General features: G+C 39.6%; 1 protein-coding gene across 9 annotated transcripts in view; it reads left to right on the forward strand.

Moving 5' to 3' along the window:
* The window catches only part of DIAPH3 (diaphanous related formin 3), a 782,005-nt gene that overhangs the window by 114,907 nt on the left and 647,141 nt on the right, over window positions 1–19,957 (forward strand). The gene's annotated exons all lie outside the window — the stretch shown is intronic.

The following is a 19,957-nucleotide window of genomic DNA, read 5'->3' on the forward strand; positions in this document are numbered from 1 at the left end:
TGACTTGTAAGGGGAAGAGAAACAAGACTACATAATTTCAGGTGGCATGAATGTTCTCAACTTCATTTGTGAATATACTGTATTTGAAAAAAGAAATAAAAACGATGTCATGTATAATATAGTAATAAGGTCTTAAATGAAATTAGTGAGGACAGTTGAATTTTCCAGAGTAACTTGCAGACTTGCAATGTGAATCAGTTTGATAAACAAATATTGTGTTAAAGGTATATGGCTTGCTTACGCTTTTTGTAATTCTTACATACACTGTGTTCCCACTGTCACATTTTCTTTATTGCTGTACACCATTTCCCCCCCTCATACCTTTTTAGCTTCCTACTAGCTAGAATTAAGGCTAACCGTGTTAGGCTGAAGTGTACTAAAGCTGTCTCTACTATGTTGTGTACATTTTCACTTTGAATCCCATTTATGCTCACACACATCTTGTTCAACATCTCTATAGACATAGCTGGCAGCACATTGCTTTCCTTTAAGTGCTGTTCCACATAGTGCAGCTGGTACAGAGATCCAACGTGTTTCTTCCTAGGGGAAAAGTGCTTAGCGGTTTATTCTCCATATAAATTGCTTTTTTTTTTTTTAATGTAACTTGCAGCATGAAACCACTGGAGGGATTTTAAACCTATTATTGAGAATCTAAATATACTGCAGATGTTGGTTCAATTAAAAAAAAAGTCTGATGAGCAAAAAAATCTATCTTCAATACATTAAAATTGTACATGTTTTTATTTTATTTATTTTTTTAAATTATGGTTGTGTACCCCATAAGAGTAGCTTGATAATTTTGTTCTATATGTTCTGTGGGAACAAAAATCAAGAAAGTCAATATACTGATGCATATGGTCAATAAATATGTGGTTGCATACAATATGTTTATGTGGAAAATGTTTACAAATTGAAACATTGCTTCCCCGGAATATATATTTTCGCATCAGAAATAATACGTTTTTAGTGCTAGTCACAATTTTAGTAATTCAAATATTAAAATTATACGCAGCTTTTAACCTGTATTTTTTGGGGCTTAAGTGTAAAAAATACTGGGCAATCATTCTCTGTAATATGTTTTAAATGATATTGCATATGTTATAAGTGACCGCAATGTATATGTTTCAAGTCCCAAAAGTGGTTAAATAATAACGGTCTTCTGAAAAATTCCCTGCATCAGGATAAACAACTTTGTAACTAACATAACTTAATTTCAATTTAAGAAGGTAATGTTTTTCATAGATGGGCTATTACACTGTTCTTCCCTTATGTTATGACATCTGCTCTAGCAGTGTAAATTAAAATGACATGCAAGATCTGCTGAGATCACCTGGAGCCATCATATTTGCCAAGAAAGTCTCCTGAATACTGCTTTGTTAAATGGTTTTGAAGCAGCTGCACAGTTATAATCTGTGTATTGGAGGACATTTCTGTTTCCATTCAGTAACATTATAATGAATGCTCAGGAGACAGACTCCTCTTTAATGTTGGGTCTGTTACAGAGGCACGTAAAATTCTCTGAAGTTAATATTGCATTGCTGATAAAATGGACACATTTCCTTTAGTATACGTGATTGTACAGAATTAAAAAGTGGCTTGTCTTATCTTATATTGCTATAAAAGCCAACTCAAAGTAATGTCTTGTACAAAAATCTTAAATCTACCTCTATCACATTGGCTATTTGTAAGAACACAAATGAAATGAAATGTCAGTGTTGCAAGACTAACATTTTGTTTTCAAATTTCATAGCTTTAGAAAACATGCAATAACAATGCTTTTGTGTAGTTTATATAGAATAGGAACAAGCGTTAGCAAGTAACTTGTCGTATCACTTTATTACAATGACACGTATTGTTGTTGCGATTGCCTGCTACAGGAATATGGTCTGACATTGGCCTGACTAATTGTGGCACTCTTCGAAACCCATTATTAGTAGTTTGGGGATAGTCTGCTACTGTGTCTGTATCAGCCACCCATGCAGATAAATGGGTAACCCCACTTGCTGATACTATATTGTACATCTCATATGCACTGACCATGGCCCCTTTTAGACGCACTTACCAGAACGCTCTCCTTTGTCTGTAAGTTCTCCACACTTAGGCTAGGGCCATGGTCAAAAAGACCGCGCTGAGCCGCGCTGAGGGGAAACATCATCCCTATTGAGCATGGCTTTAGAGGGCACTTCCGCGTGTGGAATTGCAGCCGACAGAACAATTTAATTTTTCCCGCTGAGGGAAGCGGAGGACCAGTCACGTGACCGCCAAAAGCCAATGGCAGTCCGTGATGTCGGCGCCGTGCCGTGGCGCGCTAGCCCCGCCTTCCCTCCCACCCCGCCTCCTACCCGGCTCACAAGCGCGCACGCTGACGCTCATGCAGGGCCACAAAAAGCTCCTGCTTGAGCAGGAGAGCATGAGCGTCAGCGCTGTGAATGTCACCATGTCCGAGGCCTTAGATTGTAAGCTCTTCAGGGCAGAGACTCCTTTTCCTATTGTTTTTTCTGATGCGCATATTTCGATTCTGTTATATGTCACATTTATTGTAAAGCGCCTATGTACCTGGATGGCGCTATATAAAGATATACATGCATGCATACATCTAATCTACTTTACTGCGCATCTGAAGCCAGGTAAATGCTTTAGCAAAAATATCCAAAATATATTTGAAAGGTGATTAGAATATGTTTTTTAGGCTTTGAGTTTCTAAGTAATCAGTCATCCAAACAGTGACTCTGTGGGAAGTAGTTCTGATGGTTTTGTACTCCGGTGGGTAAATAAAGTGTACAGTTAATCATAATAACAAATTCTGCTTTCCAAACCCCTGCAGAATCAATTAAAAGTGCTGTTGATTTAGAGACATGCGTGAAGAGTTTGGAGGACCAAGGCAGTGTAAAAGGAGCTAACCTAGAAAGTGCAGTCAGCCACCCATGCAGCCAAATCAGGTCATGCACCACAATGCTGGTTGTTACACTTGGATTCACACTATATGAGGGGCTTCTAAACCCGGGTCTTGGAGAGCAGCACTACTTAAGCCACGTCCATGTTGTTTGCTCGCGAGTGCGAGACAGAGCGCCGGGACGTTGTACTTGCTTGCAGCCGAGGCTATTTGTCTGTTCCTTTTTTTGTGTGTATTTTCGGGAGGTTAGGAATAAGGGAGAGGGAAGTACCTGTGGTCTTACAGATCGTAGGGAACGGGTCAGAAGAAGGGGTTTATCCCCGAAACGTTGCCTCCCCTCTACTTACCTTTCATTTTTTTTGCACCCTCCATTTTTTCTTACCGTTATCCCCCACCCCTCCTTCCCCCTTCCCTACTTTTGTTTTCCCCATTCCTTATCCTCCATTGCATCCCTTCCCCCTAAGGTGTCAGCTAACACCTGGAGTAATTATTACCTCCCTTTTCACTTTTACTCCCACATCCCCCATTTTGTATATTTTCATGTTATGATACATTTCCATATTAAATCTCCTTATGTGCTCATCATCTGATCATTCCTTTATTGAGTGCCGGGAACGACTTGTTTGCTAGTGTTATTTGGGACGGTAGTTTGTTCCCTTTGCACCACTCATGCACATTCTATTTCTTTTGATTTTTGCCTATTGAGTTCTGTCTACTCCCTATATCTTTTTGACAGCCATGTATATAGTCAACTGATGTAAACTCCCTAGGAGCCGGGCAAGGAGGGTTACACTAGTTTTCTGTGTATCCTACTTTTTGGATTAAAATTAAGCCATAGTTGGGATTTTCTGTAAGCGTATTGGGAGATTCTTTTTTGAATGATGAAATAACTGCAGCTCAGTGAAAGGCTAAAGTTACTTATTAGTGGTGTCTGCTAATGGGGTTTTGATGGTAAAAATAAACTATTTTTTTTTCATTGTAGCAGAATGTCATAATATAATCAAGAGCATTTATGGAGGCACCAAGCACATTTTAGGTGACTTTTTCCCCCCGTATATATGTGTAATTAGACTGTTTCTGAATGTCAAGACTGTTCTTTTATCATATTTCATAATAAATATAGTACACCAGAATTGAATGTCTCAAGATGTAATTTATCTTGGACATTACGTGATGAATATAAATCGCCACAGCTTTGCTGTTATGATTTATAAAGGTCGCAAGAATATTTTTGATGAATTACTACTTTCCAGAACATGCTATGTGTCACCAAACATAATTTACCTGTTTGTATTGTATACATCCACATTGATATGTTTACAGAAATATTTTTTTTTATTGCTTTTTGTTTGCTCAAATGTTAATAAATATGTTTATGGAATTCTCTTAAATGCAGAATATGTAACGTGGCAATTGCTATAAATAGCATATATGCTCATACAAAAGATAGTTTCCTCTGTTCTCATGCAAGTAGGCTAGGAAAAGAAAATGAACGATTTGTCTAATAAATATAGAGGCATTGATAACATGCACATTGGGTTTTTTTTCTTCCTGAAGTTAAACATGCAGCAATAAGTTGTTAACTCCCCCCATCCCGATCTTTTAGGTAAATACTTCATGTATGCTCCCTAAAACTTGCATTAAAGCTGCAGTTAAAGCAGTATCCTACAGTACATGTTTTTTTTTATTTAATAAATCAGTTCTGTACTATGAAAAAATACTATTTAAAAAAAAAAATTATAATGTAACAAGCATTTTTTGTTTCTAAAGCAACCATTTACAAAGTCTCTTCCCTTTCCTTTTCTGAGACAGGCTCGGCACACCCCTTTTTGAGCCCTGCCCTCTCTCTAGCAGTGCACCAATTGTATCTAGTGACTGCCCGGTGTCATGATCTTCCCCACAGAACTTTTCATCTTGGGTCCTCTTCTGCTGCACTAACCGAGCCGAATCTTCGTCGATCGGTCGACAACTTGAATAATCACTTGTCGGTGTGTGTAGATTGTATTGATGAACATATTGAATGGATTTTTTTTTTTGAACTGCTGCTTTAAAGTGGCAGTCCAACATATTCAGTCCTAAAAATTAAATCAAACCGCTTCCTAGTTCTTTACATGAAAAGATCCAATCACCTGTAACCATTCTACTTAAAGGAGCAGTTCCTCCGCCTCATTTTTCTTGGACTTCATTTTTTTTTTTACACGGTGGGAACCGGCCACCCCCCCCCCCCCCCCTCCCTAGAGCTAAATACTGCTATTTCAGCTTTGTGGGTCCCCCATTGCCCAATATATTTACTAGTGAGGTTATCCGGTTTAAAGGGATTGTTGGTATTTTACAGAGGTTATTCTTCGTTACATAGTAGATGAGATTGAAAAAAGACGTACGTCTATCACGTTCAACCTATGCTAAATTTAGACAACAGATACTTTATCCTATTTCTATACTTATTGATGCAGAGGACGGCAAACAAAAAACCCCAGTGTCATATCATCCAATGATATCTCATAAGGGGAAAAATAAATTCCTTCCTGACTCCAAGAATTGGCAATCGGATTACTCCCTGGATCAACATTCTTCCCATGTTTACATATTTAGTATATCCCTATATCCCTTTCCTGTCTAAAAAGATGTCCAACTTTTTTGAACAAATCTATTATCACAGTCTCCATCGGTATTAAATTCCACATTTTAACTGCCCTTACAGTAAATAACCCTTTCCTTTGTTGCAGGTGAAATCTCCTTTCCTCCAACCTAAAGGGCTGACCCCAAGTCGTTTGTACTGCCCTTGGGATGAATAGTTATTTTGAAAGCTCCCCGTACTGTCCCCGAATATATTTGTATGCAGTTATCATATCCCCTCTTATACACCTCTTTTCTAATGTAAATAAATCTAATTTAGCTAGCCTCTCCTCATAAGTTAGAATGTCAATCCCCTTTATTAATGTGTGGCTCTTCTCTGCACTCTCTCTAGTTCCATATTATCTTTTCTAAGGAGTGGTGCCCACAATTGTATTACATACTCAAGGTGTGGTTTTACTAATGCATTGTAAAGGGCATACTAATGTTTACTTCCCTTTCCATCCATTGCCTGTTTTTTTCCCCAATCTTTTTTTTTTTTATTGTTTTTTTTCAGGGTTTAACAATTTTTCTTTACCACGTTAGATTGGTAATCAGATTTCACAGCAAGATATTTCTTACATTATACAGAGAACTTGTACTGGGTGAGGAACACATTTTGTAATTCGACATACTTACATATAGAGAATATCCTACCTATTTTATTTGGAATCTTGGGATTGACAACCATTTTCTAAGTACCTTTAAAAGATTTAGAAAGGGCAGAACGAGGTTAGAGATGGAAGAGGAGAGAAAAAAGGGGGAAGGAGGAATAAGGAAGGGTAGAAACGGAGGGGGGGAGGGGAGAGAAGTAGTGTCGCCCATGTTACTGTAGGTGAGGCAGAGAGAAGAACAAGGGGGATTAGGGCGGCGACGAAATAGGATGTCGTCGTTGTCGTTTCCCCCCCAGCCCGTCAACACCGTCCTGACTCCGGAAGTCCAATTCTCTTATTCTTGCACCAGAATTCTCTTATCTCCATCTTATTTCCAGACTTTTCTAGATCTGGAGCCATGGTTCTGAAATTTTATAGAATTGATCCATATTTTGCTTTAGCTTGGCTGACAGTTTCTCCATGAGCATGACCTCGTTTACACTTTTGATAATAGTGCGTCTGGATGGAGTGTTTATTTTCTTCAAGCCGCTGCTATATAGCAACGCGCAGATGTTGGTATAAAGGAGACCAGCCGTCACATGGGAGCCTGCAGGTTTTGTATGGGTTTAGCCAGCAAAAAGGTCAGTGGGTCCAGCGGGACCAGCGGGAACCTCTGCTCTGTAACCTCTTGGATCATGTTTTGGACCACGGTCCAGAAGTTCTGAATCTGTGGGAAAGTTGGCAACACAGAGACAAAGAATTTGTTTAGTACATCGGCTTTTTCCTTATCTCCAATAATCTGCCTGCTCATCTCACACTGAAAGGGTCCTATATTTTCTTTTCTCATTTTTTTTTGTTATTAAGCTACTTAAAGAACTTTTTTTGGGTTGATCTTACTTTCTATTGCAATCCTTTCTTCATTATCCGTTTTTGCTAATTTGATTGCCCTTTTGCAATTTTTTTACATTCCTTATAATTCTGATATGATGCCACTGTCCCTTCTGATTTAAAGAATCTAAACGCCTGCCTCTTCTTTTCCATTTCCTCCCCTACCTGTTTATTTAGCCACATTGGTTTTGACTTATTCTTTTATAATTATTACCCAAGGTTATACACTGATAAGTGTGCTTTTCTAACAATATTTTAAAGACTGCCCATTTTCCCTATGTATTTGTAGATAAGTCCTCAGTTTATAAAAAATTGCCTTTCTGAAATGCAAGGTCTTTGTTGAACCCAGTAATCTGTTTTTTTTTTAAACATTTATTTCAAATTAGACCATGTTATGATCACTGGTACCCAAATGTTTCAGGACTTGAATATTTGCTATTACTTCTACATTGTTTGATATTACCAAATCCAGTATTGCCTCTCTCCTGTCTGGTTCCTCATTAATTTGTGTCATGTAATTGTCTTTAAGTACCCCCAATATCCTGTTTCCTTTAGTTGTAATGATAACCTTGTTGTCCCAGTCTGTCTGGATAATTAAAATCACCCATTATGCAAATATGATCTAGTTTTGATGCCTTCTCCATTGGAAAGAGTATTTTAGCTTCCTGAATCTCACAGATATTTGATGATTTATAGCATATCTCTACAAACATTTTCTTCATACTATTACCTCCACTGATCATTTCTATCCACAAGGTCTCTACATTTTCATCATTCCCTTCATAAACATCTTCCCTTATAATAGGTTTTAGAACCTGTTTAACATATAAGCATACTCCACCTGCTCTTCTATTTGCTCGATCCTTCTGAAAAAGGGAATAATCCTCTAAATTAACTGCCAAGTCATGAGTTTCATCCCACCATGTTTCAGTAATGCCTATATCGTACTGCTCCCTTGAGGCTATTAATTCAAGCTCTCCCATTTTATGTCAGGCTTCTTGCATTAGCAAGCATGCATTTCATTTTTTTTTTAGCCTGTACTATTATCTTATCTTCTCTTACCTTTCTGCGCCAACTTGGTTTAGTCTTTAGAAGTTTTCTAGTATTATTATTTGTATTTACTATGGGTATCTCACAGCTTGTCAAACTCGCACTTTCCCCATAACTCCCTTGTTTTCTCATCTATTATATTTAGTTCGTTCCCTGTTTCATTCCCCTCCCCCCTCCATGCTAGTTTAATATCTCATCCAACCTTTTTAACATTCTCCCCCTAGCACAGAAGATCCATCTTCATTGAGGTGCAATTCGTCACTAGAATATGGATGGCACCTCTCAGAAAAGGAATCCCAGTCCTCTAAAAACCCAAAACCCTCCTTCCTATACCACTTTCTTAGCCATGCATTAACCTCCCTAATCGCATGGCACTGGTAGTATTTCCGAAAACACTACCTTGGAGGTCCTTGCCTTAAGCTTTTGGCTTAGATACCTGAATTAATTTTTTTGGACCCTCCATCTTTCTCTAACTTTGTCATTGGTACCAACATGTACCAAGACCGCCGGGTCAATTCCAGCCCCTCCCAACAATCTATCTACCCGATCTGCAATGTGCCGAACCCAAGCACCCGAGAGGCAACAAACTGTTCGGTTCATGCGGTCATGGCAACAGATTGCCCTATCTACCTTCCTAATAATGTTGTCCCCTACCACCAAAATCTTTCTTTGTATCTGAGCATACTGGACACCTAACAAGCTCCTATTGAACCCCCAAAATGACCACAAAATATATATAAGCATATGAGTGTCACAGAGGAGTGCTACTGAGCATGGCAATATATATTTTTAAAACCAGAGACAGAACATAAAACACAGACAAAGCTCAGTTTTTAGCACATCCAGTGAGACTCATACACGGTACAGTGCCTAAATATATATGTATAAATATCTAATAAGTAAAATGGTCTTTTAGTTTGACATTTTTGGCCAAAATTGTTGTAAGCCCCTGAGCCAACGCCAAGGCAGACCACATATCAGGGGTCCCTAACGCTAATATAAATTCTTAATAACCTGTGTAATAACAGGAAGAATGATTTATAGTAAATCTGTCAATATTAGTTGCAAAGTTCTGAGTCTGACTGAAGCTTTTATTAACCTGTACATTACCAGGAAAAGCACTCTGTATTAGAAATGGTCTTTTAGTTTGACATTTTTGGCCAAAATTGTTGTAAGCCCCTGAGCCAACGCCAAGGCAGACCACATATCTATATATATGTTGTGGTCATTTTGGGGGTTCAATAGGAGCTTGTTAGGTGTCCAGTATGTTTTACAATTCTTGTCCAGCTAGTCATGGCTGATTGGAGGGTGGCAACCTCCTTCCTAATTTAAGCTCACCCCCTCCCACATTTAAATGGTTATGGGCTCACTCCATAGCATCTTCCACTCAGGGGAACTTGCCTGCTTGCAGTTTGGCTGTGACATCTCTAATACAGAGTGCTTTTCCTGGTAATGTACAGGTTAATAAAAGCTTCAGTCAGACTCAGAACTTTGCAACTAATATTGACAGATTTACTATAAATCATTCTTCCTGTTATTACACAGGTTATTAAGAATTTATATTAGCGTTAGGGACCCCTGATATGTGGTCTGCCTTGGCGTTGGCTCAGGGGCTTACAACAATTTTGGCCAAAAATGTCAAACTAAAAGACCATTTTACTTATTAGATATTTATACATATATATTTAGGCACTGTACCGTGTATGAGTCTCACTGGATGTGCTAAAAACTGAGCTTTGTCTGTGTTTTATGTTCTGTCTCTGGTTTTAAAAATTGGTATCTGAGCATCCTGAGTCCCCTCTGTGCTGGAGGAACTATTCCCCTGGCTGCTAGAGGAATCAGTCTCCCCCAGTCTTGCCATTTCTGCCCTGACACTCTTAATATCTTCACTCAATATGGCAAATCTATTGGTATGGGTCAACTCAGAACTGGCCTGTGTCTTTCTATTGCCCCTACTTCCCCTTCTAACTGTTACCCAGCTACCTACGTGCTCCTCACTAGCAGCACCACTAGTCGAAGCAAGGGCTTGCTCAGTAAGCACTAATCCCCTTTCAGGATTGTCAATGTCCCTCAATAGTGCAAGTTTCCTCTTCAGATCAGCAATCTCTGACTCTAAAGAGACCACCTGCTCACACTTCTCACAGCGGTATGCTCCTTAGAACAGCTGCTCCAAGTGCACATATATGTGGCAAGATGTGCATTGAATGGCATTTTCAATCCTGCTCATTATAGCAGCTATGAAGTTTATAAGTACTAACAATAAACTGTACTTCAATATACTACACCTTGTGTAACCACTTGTTCAAACTTCTTCTGGTTCTAACTGCACACTTAATACAACCAGCACTTGAAATCAACCAGTCACACAGATAAGTAAACGCAAGCTAAGAATTCGTTAGAAACCTCAGTTTAAATAGTGACACCCACCAAGTGTGTTAGGTTAGCAATCAACTAATCACACCCACTGCTGGCTCAGGCAGGAGAAGAAGAAAAAAAAAGTTACAGTCTTTCAATTACCACACACTTTGAAAATAAATTAACCCACTGCACACACCCCAAATTCAGCCACCCCTGCTAGTATACACAGCACTTCCATTTCCTTCTGATGCTAACTGCATACTTAATACAATCAGCACTTGAAATCAACCAGTCACACAGATCAGTACACGCAAGCTCCCACAGGAGATTCTCTTTGGTCACAGGTGATTTTGACTAATTCCAAGTTGTATTTAATTATTGACCCATATTTTAGCTGGTTCTCTTTCTCTTTTGTAACTTAGAGCCATTTTAAAAACGTATTTTACTTGATGTCTCTGACCAGGTTTTTCAATCTGCTGCTATTTTGATCTTGACTGTAATGGTTGCTGGCCGAAGATTCATTTTTAGGATAGGACTTGAGCTTTGTGTCTGGAACATTATGTTGTAATATTTTTCTTCTACTACAAAAAAAGATAATGCAAACACTATCAATTCACAAGATATCCTTCACATAAAATGTATCATGTTACATGGCTTCACCTTTCAACATAATTTTAAATATGGAAGGAGGTTGTTGTTGCCTCTTTCCAAGTCTGCATACATCCAGCAATTAATTTAATCTGGTTTTCTAGGTTAATCTGACTGTGAGGCTGCCTGGGGCCTTTATAATACATTTTGGCATATTGCATTCTATTTTAATCTTTGAGGAAGATATAAAATTTGCGACAATGTTTTAGATGCTAATTGAACACAGTCTGTTGGAAATAAAAGAGAACATTATGTTATGACAACCAATTTGGATTCATTATATGAGAGGATATAGAGAGTGGATATATATCGGAGTTCCATTTCTTCATATTATCCCGGATATTGTGCTGGAGGGCTGCAATCTTTGGTAAACGTTTCCTTATTTGTGTGGGAAGGAGAGCAAGTACGTCTGCTTGCTTAAAAACTAGTAACATTCCTGGAAACCTGTTATTTTTTGATTATGTAAAGGTGCAGTTCCACATAGTCAGACAATTCTTGGGTAGAGGTGACCTCACACAAGGCAGCAGCCGGAGGAAGTCAAAACATTCCCAAGTCTATCTTTAAAATTTTTTTTATACATACTTCTTGGTGTCAGAATTGGGTAAAACAAGTGCCACCTGCGCAAATAAGACCCCTTAAGATGTTACAGGAATTAGTTCTCTTGGGCACGAGGAAGGATTGCCCCTTTAATTCTCCTTAATAAATGAAAGGATAACGGTTGGTATGATGAGTTTACTAATGGCAGCACGTTGATCACTTGAATGTTAAATCCCCCCCTCCCCCCCCCCAGAAGCTTACCCAAGTTTAACTTGTATGATGATTGTATCTGGCCCCCTGAATGTGTCCTATTATTTTGTAAAAATCTTTACCTTTTTGTTTTCATTGTGGTGACTGTTGGGCTACACTGGGCTCTGAGGAGAGCTGCATTTTTCCTTATGGGTACTTAATATTTAAAACGCTTATCTCTTCAACCAAGCATCAGATTAAAAAAAAAAATAGAAATGAAAAAAGTGATTTCGTAAAGCAAGTAAAATAATAAAGTGCAAGAAAAGACGATGTACGTGTATGTATAGATATCTTTATAGATATCTTTAGGGCCATTTATGCGTTTCACAGCAGTAATGCACGGGACATAATAATTTAACACATAATGGTAATAAGTTCTTTAGACATAAACGTAACATTAGGAAAACGAGTCCCTGCTTCAAAGAGCATACAATCTAATTGGTAAGTAGGATGAACATGCAGAAACGATAGGAAGGTGTTCTGGTAAGTGCTTTTGAAAGGGGCCAAGGTTGATGTATGAGGTGTATAGTATCAGCTACAGAGCTTACCCATATGCTTAGTTAAAGAGGGAGGTCTTAATCTGGGTCTTAAAGGTGGAGAAAGAGGGTGCTAGTCACATATTGAGGGGAAGGGTATTTATTTATTTATAAAATATTTTACCAGGAAGTAATACATTGAGAGTTACCTCTCGTTTTCAAGTATGTCCTGGGCACAGAGTAAAACAAATAATACATGGTTACAAGTACAGTTACATAAATGAACAGGGTATACATTATATACAAGACATTGCGTGCACAGTTAAAGAAAATATATGTTATGAGCGTATGAAACAGTTACAGACCAGATTCAAGTGTGAGACAGCCTTAGATTTGAAAGAACTTAAGCTGGTGGTGGATATGAGAGTCTCTGGTAGGTTGTTCCAGTTTTGGGGTCCATGGAAGGAGAAGGAGGAACGTCCGGATACTTTGTTGAGCCTTGGGACCATGAATAGTCTTTTGGAGTCTGATCTCAGGTGATAGGTGCTGCATGTGGTAGGGGTGAGGAGCTTGTTCAGGTCGTTGGGTAGCTTGCCCAGAAAGTATTTGAGAGTGAGACAGGAAAGGTGAACTTTGCGCCTAGACTCTAGTGATGACCAATCTAGTTCTTTGAGCATTTCGCAGTGATGTGTGTTGTAGTTGCATTGGAGAACAAAACGACAAATTGAATTGTAGAGGGTGTCAAGTTTGCTAAGGTGGGTTTGAGGAGCCGAGCCATATAATATGTCTCCATAGTCAATAATTGGCATTAGCTGTGCAATACGCTTTCTGACCAGGAGACTTAGGGAGGATTTGTTCCTGTAAAGTACCCCTAGTTTGGCATAGGTCTTGGTTGTCAGGGTATCAATGTGCATCCCGAATGTTAAGTGGGAGTCAAACCATAAGCCCAGGTATTTAAAACTAGTGACAGGTGTTAGGGTGGTGTTAGCGTTGGTTCTAATCAGGAGCTCAGTCACTGGAAGCTTTACAAATTTAGTCTTGGTCCCAAATACCATTGTTACAGTCTTGTCAGTGTTTAAAAACAGTTTGTTTTGGGAAATCCAGTTTTCGAGTCTCAAAAAGTCAGACTGAAGTATGTGTTGAAGGTCAGAGAGGCTATGGCTGTGTGCATATAGGATTGTGTCATCTGCATACATGTGTATTGAGGCTTCCTTACAAGCTGTGGGAAGATCATTAATGAACACTGAGAAGAGTAGGGGCCCCAGAACAGAGCCTTGTGGGACACCACAGGTGATATCCAGGGGGTTGGAGTTAGAGCCTGAGATGGACACATGTTGGGATCTTCCTGATAGGTAGGACTGAAACCAGTTTAAAGCATGTTTCCCTATTCCAGAGCTCTGGAGTTTGTTAAGCAGTATAACATGATAAACTGTGTCAAAAGCCTTTGCAAAATCTAGGAATACTGCACCAGTGAGTTGACCCTGTTCCATTCCACACTGGATTTCATTGCAAACTTTTAGCAGGGTAGTTACGGTGGAGTGTTTGGGACGAAACCCAGACTGGAATTGGCTAGGGAAATTTGTCTTGGTGTAGAAATCGCTTAATTGGGAGTGGACACATTTTTCCATGACTTTGGATAGAATTGGGAGAAGTGAGATTGGCCTGTAGTTTGAGACAGTGTTTTTGTCCCCACTTTTGAAGATTGGGACAACTCTTGCAGTTTTCCAGGTCTTAGGGATATGACCTGCAGACAGGATAGAGTTGACTATGGACGCAATTGGTTTGGCAATGGCTGGGGCACCAAGTCGTAGGAACCTAGATTGTAGTAAGTCGGGTCCACATTGGCTGCTTAGTTTTAGTTTGAGGAGCGCTTGTGTAATCTCCTCTTCAGATACTGGGCTAAATTGAAAATTGTGGGCAGTGTTGGGAGGGGGTGGGACTGTAGGGATACTCCCAGGATGAGATTCATGTTTGGGGTTTGTGCTGCGTTTCGCTAATAAGTTAGTGGCACACCCCACAAAGTAATCATTGAATGCATTTGCAATGTCAGTGGGGTTTGTCAGAGTAATATCCCCCTTAGTGATATTACTTGGTTGTTGATGGTTAGGAGGCTGGAATATATTGTTGATAACCTTCCAGAAGTTAGCTGGGTTTGATGTATTTTGGTGGAGATTGTCAGAGTAATATTGTGCTTTTGCATGCCTTGTTTGCCTTGTGCACATGTTCCGCATGCATCTGTAGTGATTAAGATCCTTGGTAGTGCCAGTTACTTTGTAGCTTTTCCACAAGGCATCCCTGAACTGGTAGAGTGCTATAAGGTCAGTTGTAACCCATGGAAGGTGGGCCCCCCGTACCTTTATTTTGCGTAGTGGAGCATGGGTATCGCAGAGTTTTAATAACTCGGATTGGAAATAGTCGAGCACTGAATCGGGGTCGGGAATTAAATCGAATCTGTGCCATGGGCAGTTGGTAAGGTCATCCAGAAACTGTTGTGGGTTAAAGTTTTTAAATGTTCTAGTGAGGAGAACTTTAGGGCTTGATTGGGGCGGTTTAATTTTCCTTACACAGTACACTATTGCATGGTCACTGAAAATGTCAGGAAGGATGCCAGAGGATTGGATTCTGCTGGGGTTTGAGGAGAGAATCCAGTCTAGCAAGGAATGGTTATGCGATTTCAGGTTTATCCGTGTGGGTTGGGAAATGAGTTGTGATAGGTTAAGTGACTTGAATTGTATCTGGATTTTGTGGTTTTTAGGGTCAAGCCAATTGAAGTTGAAATCCCCTAGAACTAGCAGCTCACTCTTCTCATTCAGAGAGGAAATGGAGCCAAGAAATTGGGTGATATCAGTCAAGGATTGTAGAGGGGCTTTAGGGGGGCGGTAGATGCCAGCAAGCAAGATGGGCTTAGAAAAGGGGAGGCAGATTTTGCCAACTAGAGTTTCAAAAGAGGGTGGACTTGGTGGGCAATTTATCAGTGTAAATTGTAAGGTGTCTGCAATATAAAATAACACCCCTCCTCCTCTCTTTGACCTATCTCTCCTAAAAATGGAGTATCCCTGAATGGCGATATTTGCATCAGGGGTTTTAGGGGATAGCCATGTTTCTGTAAGAACAATGGCTTTGGGTTTATGCATAAGGCACCATGCCCTTAGTTCATCCAGTTTGGGCAGCAGGCTCCGGATGTTTATATGGGCGACAGATAGCCCTTTTTGGAATTTAAAGGTGGAATTCTCAGGGGCATGGGACAGAGCTGAAATGGGAGGACCTGGGTTAGTTTCAATATCACCTGCTAAAGAGAGTAATAGTATGAGTAGAAATTTGGGTAGTTGTTTGCAAGTTGTAAATTTGTGGTGTTTTCCATTAGAGTGAGCAGTGGTTGGTGTGCTGGTTTTTAGAGTTCTCCACCAACATTCCGTAGATAGTGCAAGGCTTTTAAGTAGTCCAGGGTGTATGGTGATGTTGGGTGTGGGCCAGAATGGAGTAGTTTGTAGTGAATAGAGGGAGTAACATCTCCATGAGGCCAGGAGAAAGAAAAAAGTTAAAATACATAGCAGGTTCATGATGCCAGAGGTAGGCAGTGCTGCAAGGAGCTGTTGTGAGCAGACTGAGTGTGAGCAGACTAACAGCAGGTGTGTGCCTGGTCCTTGTCAAATGTTTAGCTGTATTGCAATGCTAGAGTCAGTTCAGGGTTTCAGTGTATTGTGCAGTCAGTTTTGGGAGAGACTGCAGTAAATAAGTTGTAAAGGGGTGGGGGGTATTCCAGAGGTGTGGGGCAGTGATTGAGAGGTTTACGGCGGGAGAGGGCTTTAGATACAAAAGTGGTAGCGTAAAGACATCCTTGAGCAGAATCCAAGAGTCGGGATTGTGTATAGTGAGAAATTAAGACTGAGATGTAAGGAGGGGCAGAAGAGCATATAGCCTTAAAAGGGAGGAGGGTAATGTTGTGTTATATGGAATTTAATTGGAAGCCAGGAGAGGAATTTGAGCAGGAGAGACATTGAGACCGAGTTAGGAGAGAGTAAAGTGATTCTAGCTGCAGCGTGTAGGATAGATTTGAATGGGAGTCAGGTGAGAGGCAGGATGGCCAGACACCCAGAAGGTTACAATATTCGAGATGGGAAAGACCGAGGGACTGCGTTTTGCAATGTTGCACAGGAAAAAACGACAGGTTTTAGCTGCATTTTGTATGCGACACGATAATGTGATTGAGTCAAATGTGACCCCTGGGCAGCGTGCTGGTTAATGATAGTGCTGCCAACAGTGAAGAGGGGCAGTAGGGCCAGGCTTGGGAAGAAGTATGAGGAGCTTCGTGTTTTTTACTTACGTTTTAGCCGGCGGAGGACTATCCAAGATGATCTAGGGGAGAGATATTTAGTGACTTTGCAGGAGATCCAACGAAGTTGGAATCAAAGCGAAGCACAGCGGCAAAAATAGAAGGGCTACAATACAATGGCTAAATTTAAAAACAATTTAATTGTCAGTGACAACATGGCATGAACAAGTAGATAACTAACGTGATTCGCACATTTTTTGGCGCCAAAAAATGCGCAAAACGCGTTATCTACTTGTTCATGCCATGTTGTCACTTTGACTATTAAATTGTTTTTTAGATTCAGCCATTGTATTGTAGCCCTTCTATTTTTGCCGCTGTGCTCTGCTTTTTTTCAACTTCATTGGATCTCCTGCATTACCTCTTCAGCGTGAGGCACGCACGTGGAATGGACAGCATCTTACTGTGAGTAATTCAATTTATCCTCTTCCCATATTACAGTCATCGGGCAGTGGGAGTTGGATTATTATAACTCTTATAGGAAGCTCTAGGGTGGTGGTCCATTTAGAAAGAGAAACAGCCAGCACTGTTTACATACAGTTGCTGACTGCATTATCAACCACTAGGACTTCATGTCTATACCTCCCTATTTTGAGCACGTATTTCCTTACAAGATACTTTTACTCCAGGATGCATTGATAGTCCTTCTCTTCAAGCAAGTTTATATGTTACAATTGGCTAACAGACTGTTACTTTGTACCATTGATCTGGAAGCACGGAACAATGTGACTTTGTTTCTTTTTTCACTGTTTAGGGACTTTGGCCTGTACAGCAGATGTAAGGTCAATTTGTGTGTTATCAGCATAGAGACTATATTTAAACCCAAGTTATCTGATAAGGTCACCTAGAGTGTGTGTAAAGCAAAAAGAGAAGAGGTCTCAGGGCAGACACCTGGAACACCTCCACAGCGATCAATAGAGAAGGAGGGGGTGTTGACAAACGGGACACTGAAAGTATGAGGGGAAGAGGTAAGAGGAAATCCAGGGTAGAGCTGTATTATGGATACAAAGAGAATGGAGTATGTGAAGAAAAGGGTGCTCCACAGTATCAAAGGCTGCAGAGAGGTTAAGCAGGATAAGCAGAATGCAATGATCTTTCTTTGACAGCATGGAGGTCATTCATTATTTTAATGAGGGCTATTTCAGTGGAGTGAGCAGTGCGGAAGCCAGATTGTAGAGGATCTAGTAGAGAATAGGATGTGATAAAATGGAGTAAGCAAAAGAATACAAGGCATTCAAGGAGTTTAGAGACAAAAGGCAGGAGTGATACAAGATGATAGTTGGAGAGACCGATAGGGTCAAGTCTGCTGTTTTTGAGTAATGATAATAAGGAAGACTTGCATGTTTCAAGGAAGAGAGAAAGGTAGCAGAGTGGAGGGAGGAGTTAAAAACGTGAGTGTAGGGTTTAGAGTAGGCGCAAGATGATTGAGGAGATGGGAGGGAATGGGGTCAAGAGGGCAAGTAGTAGAAGAAGAGATCAGTAGCGACACATCCTTTTCCATGATCAATGCAAACTTCCTGCAGTCATGTTTTTAGCTTTCTGGCTTAAAACAAGGCCTTGCTCCAAACGATCAGAAAATGCATAGTTTTTATCCGGTATCCAGACAGTTAAACTATCCTTTAAAAATAATATATGTTCTCTCTATTGAGCATCTATTACCACATAAAAAAAAATGCCAGAGGCGGCACTCTTAAAAGGCCTTACGGTCTGACATCTCCTTACAAGGATCAGCAAAACATAAGTATTAAAAAAATAAAAACACATTTTATTGGAGAAGAACAGCAGCACACAATATTTCGGGCCTGCCAGGCCCTTCATCAGATTGACACGCCTAAGATGGAAACCGACCCCTTTTAATAAGGATAAAGTATTTTGTCCAATTCTTCTCCAATAAATGAAGGTTTTTTAAAAAAAAAATATGTATACGGAAGTTTTATTGAAAGTTGCAAGTGGATGTCAGATCGTGAGTTTTAATAGTGCGGTGTCTTGCATTTAAAAATAAATAAATATTGCTGACTTTTTATACAACCCAGTGGCCACACTGTTCTAGAAACCAGCATGAAATGACATTTTGAAAACATTTTGTAATACTGTTTTTTCCACTTGATGGTATCTATTCATTTGTTGCACCTACTACCACAAAAAATTCACTTTATATACTTTCCATGTACCTTAAAGCAGCAGTTTGCACAGATCACCTTTTTTTATTTTTTAAACTTACATTTAAAATATCTCCTCTTGCCCTTTCCAATGCTTTTTTTATTTTCCCATAAAGATGTTCTGTTCAGGAGATATAAGCATTATGTTTTTGCGAAGTTAACTAGAGATGAATAAAACCATGGTTTTCAACACTGAACACCTCCCACCCCCCTTAAACACGGACATACTCAGGGGGCACAGTGCTAAAATTATACGTGTTACTCATGTAGGTTTCTGAAGGGGGTTGCTGCTTTCGGAGCTCATACATAAGTTTTTTTTTCCCCCTCCATAATTTTACTGGAACCTTATTTTACGGAAACTGTAATAAAATATCTGTGTAATTGTAGTTGTTTCAAACACAGGCGTAAGAAAAACCATAGGGAACAACAAGATTTCATGTGTTCTGACTGCTTTACAGAGCGCACAATATACAGTACTTGTGCATTCACATGGCTAATAATGAATTAATGGTTGGAAGCAGCAGGTTATTTTTTGTCCACCAGATTTTTAGCAAAGTACATATTTGTCCTTCATTGAACCATTAAATAGAGGCTGGGATATCAGGAAATCAATGTTTATTTAATAAGCTTTCCCAACGCTTTCAACCGTTGTTATTGCCCATCACCACGGAATTTTTTTCCCTCTGTTAATGCTATTTAAATTATGTTTGCTATATTGCCTACAAATACACTGTAATGCAGTGATGGGAAAAAATGCTAAGCCACCACTTACATAAGAATACTATTTATTCAGATCTGTCTCACTAAGTATCTGAAAGGTGTCTCTGTACTTGAGGAAATGTCATCTATATTATAGAGAAACGAAATGAGTGCGACAACAGTTACCTACTTACTCAATGTAGAAAGGTTATGTGCCATTTGCATGGATATGTGTCAGGAAATATGGACCCAATTTACGGGTGAAAAGCTTGACTTTTATCAGATTACCATACAGGTAGAGATTTGCTTGTGTGTACGCTAGCTATGTAAGCAGGTAAAGTATCAGTTACATAAGCCTTGCAAATAAGACTCCAATTCTTGGGGAAAAGCGCATGGGGTTTTCCAAGATGTTGGATGAAGTAAAAATGTAACAAGACTTATTTTTGTATAGCAAACGTTATTGC

Source organism: Ascaphus truei, chromosome 3 (assembly GCF_040206685.1).
Source record: "Ascaphus truei isolate aAscTru1 chromosome 3, aAscTru1.hap1, whole genome shotgun sequence".
Taxonomy (NCBI): domain Eukaryota; kingdom Metazoa; phylum Chordata; class Amphibia; order Anura; family Ascaphidae; genus Ascaphus; species Ascaphus truei.